Here is a 6,241-nt window from a genome sequence, read left to right as displayed (position 1 = left end):
ATTTTTTTTTTTAATTGGAGGGTAACTGCTTTACAATGCTGTTGATTTCTGCCATACAACAGTGTGAATCAGGCATAAGTATATACAACTCTCTCCTTCTTGAGCCCCCTTCTACCCCACCCACCCCCCATTGTCATTTTGCACTGGATTCCACATATTTTGTAGCTGGCCCTACATACCTGCTCTACCTATCTTACAAAACCTGAAAAACTGCTTTGAAAACAAAAAAGTGTTCCAAATATGTAGGTTAAATCAAGGTTCATTTTCACAGTATGAGGTTGGAGTAGTGAGGAAGTACCTCCAAGTGAGATTGGTTGGGAAGACAAAGTCCAGAGCAGGAATCAGCAGATTTGGCATCTCAGGCTGGCTTCCCTCTCATCTGCAGGTGATTTAGGCAAAGCATTTCATCCCCTCATATCCCAGTCATCTCATCCGAATACTGATGATTTTCAGTTCTCTTCTCTGGTACACATTAGTGCCATCTGGGGAGATTTTTAAAAATACAAGTTCTTGGGTCTGACCCCCAGGAACTCTGATTAAACTGCTCTGGGTGGAATCCCAGGTAGACCTTAAATATTGACATATTTTTCATCTCTCCCCACCCCCAAAGGTACTGACATTTTTAAAGTATCTAGATGGGTACGAATGTGGAGCAACTAGACAATGAGTGTAAATTAGTAAAAGAAAATTACTTTGGAAAATGAACAGTGCATATGCTAAATTGAATATACACATATCCCTTGGTCTAGCAATTCCATTCCTCGGTACATGGCCAACAAAACGCTTACATGTGTTCCACCAAAACATTCAAAAAGTCATATTTATGACTGCACTGTTTGCAATAGCCAAAAACTGAGGCCAACTCATATGTCCATCAAAGTAGAAAAAAGTAAGTAAATGGCTGCATATACAAAAACGGAGCACTAGGTAACAGTGAGAATGAACATGCTTACTGACTCTTGCAAACACTGTTGAGCAGGAAAAAGGAAAAACCAGACAGATACAAAAAATAATAATAATAATACACTATTATTCCATGGATGGAAACTTCAAAAATAATTATAAAAAATTTAGAGTATTCAAAGTCAGGACAGGGTTTCATTCCATAGGGAGGTAATGATTAAGAGAAGAAGATGGGGGCTTCTGAGAGTTAGGAATGTTCTATTTCTCACCCTAGTAGTGGTTACATAGGTATATATACCTCGAAAAAATTAATCGAGCTGCACATTAACGATTTGTACATCCTGTTTCTAAAACCATGTTAGTAAAGTAATGCTCAAAATGCTCCAAGCCAGGCTTCAGCAGTACGTGAACCGTGAACTTCCTGATGTTCAAGCTGGTTTTAGAAAAGGCAGAGGAACCAGAGATCAAACTGCCAACATCCACTGGATCATCAAAAAAGCAAGAGAGTTCCACACAAACATCTATTTCTGCTTTATTGATTATGCCAAAGCCTTTGGACGTGTGGATCACAATAAACTGTGGGAAATTCTGAAAAAGATGGGAATACAAGACCACCTGACCTGCCTCTTGAGAAACCTATATTCAGGTCAGGAAGCAACAGTTAGAACTGGACATGGGAACAACAGACTGGTTCCAAATAGGAACTGTATATTGTCACCCTGCTTATTTAACTTATATGCAGAGTACATCATGAGAAACGCTGCGCTGGAAGAAGCACAAGCTGGAATCAAGATTGCCGGGAGAAATATCAATAACCTCAGATATGCAGATGACACCACACTTATGGCAGAGTGAAGAGGAACTAAAGACCCTCTTGATAAAAGTGAAAGAGGAGAGTGAAAAAGTTGGCTTAAAGCTCAACATTCAGAAAACGAAGATCATGGCATCTGGTCCCATCACTTCATAGGAAATAGATGGGGAAACAGTGGAAACAGTGTCAGACTTTATTTGTGGGGGCTCCAAAATCACTGCAGATGGTGACTTCAGCCATGAAATTAAAAGACGCTTACTCCTTGGAAGAAAAGTTATGACTAACCTAGATAGCATATTCAAAAGCAGAGACATTACTTTGCAAACAAAGGTTCATCTACTCAAGGCTATGGTTTTTCCATTGGTCATGTATGGATGCGAGAGTTGGACTGTGAAGAAGGCTGAGCGCAGAGGAATTGATGCTTTTGAACTGTGGTGTTGGAGAAGACTCTTGAGAGACCCTTGGACTGCAAAGAGATCCAACCAGTCCATTCTAAAGGAGATCAGCCCTGGATGTTCTTTGGAAGGAATGATGCTAAAGCTGAAACTCCAGTACTTTATTTCAACAATAAGTTAAAATGAAAAACGCCTAATATAATTTTAATGTACAGGCAAGATGGAGAACCACAAGACTAGACACCTGTGCACCCCTTAACAACACTGAACATTTTCGTTAGACTTTTCTCATAACTTCGTCCCTGTTAAGGGCACTAGTAATGCCCTTCATGCTTTGCTGATATGTTATTTTTTCCCTATTGCACAAATTCACCTTCAACATGAAAAGGTCTGTCTAGTTGCTTGTACTACAAGCTGTTTAATCTGGTGGTCAAAAGGTCAGTGATTCAATATTGCACAAACTATTTGATCATGGAACAAATATTTCTTTATACCCAGGTGTTTATTCTCCCATTTTTTCATTTTACATTTAATATATAATCAATAAAAAGAGAGAAGGAGGTCTTTGAAGCAATAACTGATGCCCTGGGCTTCTGCAAGCACTGTGATGAAGAGAGCAGTGTGTGTTCTCCATCTCAGCCAGTTATCCTGGAGATTGACTGTCTCTTCAGCATCTCAAGGCAGCAAATAACAGGCAACCTCTTTACTCTCTGACAGGAAACAGCATGTTGGAGAAACCTACTCTTCAACCCAGCAAAAACACCTAATAGAATTTGGACCTGATTTATCAACAAAGCATTTATCCTGCTTCCTCCATGCCCTGTGGCTTCAAGCATCCAGTCTACACGTGCAAGTCAGGTAATAGTACGTTGCTGACGTCATACCCGTTCAGCCCCTTGTACATTAGAACGAAGAGTACAAAAGAGGTACATGGAGACGATCACGAACATAAAGTCTCCACTTTCCCAGAAAGCAATCAGAAGCTCAGAGCCCTCAGCTGAACTGCCTCTCATACCATTGGGTCTCAGGAAGACCCAGTTCCACCCCAATCCTTCCTGAGATCCGTAGACCCAGAGGCAATTTGGAGCAACCACACTCGTGACCACAGTGCGAGTTTTATGTATTTTCTTCAGAACAAAGGATGCTAGTAAAAGCGCGTCCACCGTGGCACACTGTTGGCGACGTAAAGTAATTGTTTATAGACTCAAAGGCACTGGAGTAAGAAACGAGGCTTGTGGGTGGTTACATCTTACACTTCACCCTGTTCAGTAGCAGGATAGCAGAGGTGGTATTTACATGGTATTTAAAGAAAAGAGGGGCTTCCCTGGTGGCTCAGTCGGTAAAGAGTCTGCCTGCAGTGCGGGAGACCTGGGTTCGATCCTTGGGTTGGGAAGATCCCCTGCAGAAGACAATGGCAACCCACTCCAGCACTCTTCCCTGGAAAATTCCACGGATTGACTAGCCTGGTAGGCTACAGTCCATGGGGTCGCAAAGAGTCGGACACGACTGAGCGACTTCACTTTCATTTTCACTTAAAGAAAAGGGAATTGCCTCTAAGGCAGTAGTGTTCAGAGTCCTATGCCCATTTAAGAGGAAAAAGAAACCCATTTTTACATACTCAAGCTGCTAAGATTAACTGAAAGCACTGAGTGTAATAAAAATAATTTACAAAATGCCATTTTTTTTTTTCAAATAAATTAGGTTAAAGTCTCAAAATGTGATAAGACTTCTTGGAGAAATTGTCTACAAAGTTTATAAACTTTGTATACACTTTTCTAACCAAACTTTCAATTGAACAATCTTTCAACCAGTAAAATAAAGTTCTTATTTCTTAAAATTGTTAATAATTATAATAAATGTGCACATGTTAAATATAGATTAAATAAAGGAAAATTCTCTTTCCCTCCTCTTTATCTCTTAAAATATATATATTCCAAAACAAGTAAAAGAAATTTCAATGTTGCTTATTTTTTAATTTGTATTTATGAACTTATAATTCTACTTAACGATGGACAGGGAGGCCTGGCGTGCTGCAGTTCATGGGGTCACAAAGAGTCGGACATGACTGAGTGACTGGACTGAACTGAGCTGAAAGTCTACTGCACTGATTTAAAATAATTTTTTAAATCAGATTCAGTATCACTGGATCACATTGTTCTTCTTCATGGATTAAATATTCACCGAATAGCTACTGTTTACTAATAGGAGATAGTAAAAAGTCTAACCAAAGTCCTTGCTTTCAGGGTTCTTAGAGTCTTTAATGGGTAAAACAGCAAAGCAATGATATGATACACACAATGAATGCTGTAATAGTTCAACCTTAACGTGACTCTAGGCAGTTAGGGATAGATTTGTCAACTAGATTTTAAAGAGTGGTCAGCTCAGGTAATCGGAGGGTGTTGCAGAGAGGGAGAAGAGCAGGAACAAAGCCACAAAAGAGTGTTTCACAAAGAAGTGGCATATGAACAACCTGCATCATAATCCCTTAAGAAAATGAAACTGTTAGCCACACCCCTACTTCAAGGTCACATCGAGTAAACCTCTTCTAAGGCTAAGGATGAACATTTTTAAGAGCATATCAAACAAACTAGTATCAAGAATAGAATGCAAATAATACATTCACATTAAAGACTAATATAGAGAAAGATGGGCTTCCCAGGTGGCTCAGTGAATAAAGAATCTTCCTGCAGTGCAGGAGATGTGGGAGATGCGAGTTCCATCCCTGGGTCAGGAAGATCCTTCGGAGGAGGAAATGGCAACCCACTCCAGCATTCTTGCCTGGAGAATCCCATGGACAGAGGAGCCTGGCGGGCTATAGTCAAGAGGGTGTCAAAGGGTTGGACACTGACTGAAGCGACTTAGCACGCATGCACGCACACAGGAAAGTGGAAGAGGCCCGGGAAAGTGGCTTGAAATGGTAGACTGGGAAAGGAATGTGCACTGCTTTGAATAAAGAGTGTGGACTTTTTTTTTGTAAACAAGGAAACCTATTAAAATATTTGAGTACTAACAAGGTCACAGTAGTGTTCACTGATTCAGTAGTGTGGTAAAGGACAGAGTGGAATGGGCAGAGTGAGAGAGGCAGGGGGGAAAATGAGATGGCTACTCCAATTGTCTAGATACCAGGGAATACGTTCAGAGGTGGATAAGGGGGAGGGAAGAAAGGGAAATAAAAAGATACAGAGAAAATGAAAAACAGACTGCAACATTCACAGCAGAAAACAAAAAATTCTCAGCTCATTCCATCACCATGTTCAGAGCAAGACCCAGGTCATTCTCTGGCAACAAAATGGGTATGTTTCCTCTTATCTGACTAAAACAGATAACCTTTCTCCAAGCTGATTCTTCATCAATGGTAACTCCAGAATAGCTTAATTCCTCCTATATTTTAGATTAAATTTATTAAGAATCCCAGTCACTAAGTATTTCTACTTCTTTAAAAAAAATCGAGATGGTTGAATTTTAAAATATACAGTGAGTTAATTGGTACATTTATATATTGCAACATCACTACTGCTAGGGCATTAAGCCCTTTCAAATCCTGAAAGATGGTGCTGTGAAAGTGCTGCACTCGATATGCCAGCAAATTTGGAAAACTCAGCAGTGGCCACAGGACTGGAAAAGGTCAGTTTTCATTCCAATCCCAAAGAAAGGCAATGCCAAAGAATGCTCAAACTACCGCACAATTGCACTCATCTCACACGCTAGTAAAGTAATGCTCAAAAATCTCCAAGACAGGCTTCAGCAATACGTGAACCGTGAACTTCCAGATGTTCGAGCTGGTTTTAGAAAAGGCAGAGGAACCAGAGATCAAATTGCCAATATCCGCTGGATCATGGAAAAAGCATGAGAGTCCCAGAAAAACATCTATTTCTGCTTTATTGACTACTATGCCAAAGCCTTTGACTGTGTGGATCACAAGAAACTGTGGAAAATTCTGAAAGAGATGGGAATACCAGCCCACCTGACCTGCCTATTGAGAAACCTATATGCAGGTCAGGAAGCAACAGTTAGAACTGTACATGGAACAACAGACTGGTTCCAAATAGGAAAAGGAGTACGTCAAGGCTGTATATTGTCACCCTGCTTATTTAATTTATATGCAGAGTACGTCATGAGAAATGCTGGACTG

The sequence above is a fragment of the Bison bison genome, unplaced genomic scaffold (assembly GCF_000754665.1).
Source record: "Bison bison bison isolate TAMUID 2011002044 unplaced genomic scaffold, Bison_UMD1.0 scf7180017864533, whole genome shotgun sequence".
NCBI classification, from domain to species: domain Eukaryota; kingdom Metazoa; phylum Chordata; class Mammalia; order Artiodactyla; family Bovidae; genus Bison; species Bison bison.
Note: the sequence above shows the minus strand (reverse complement) of the source record.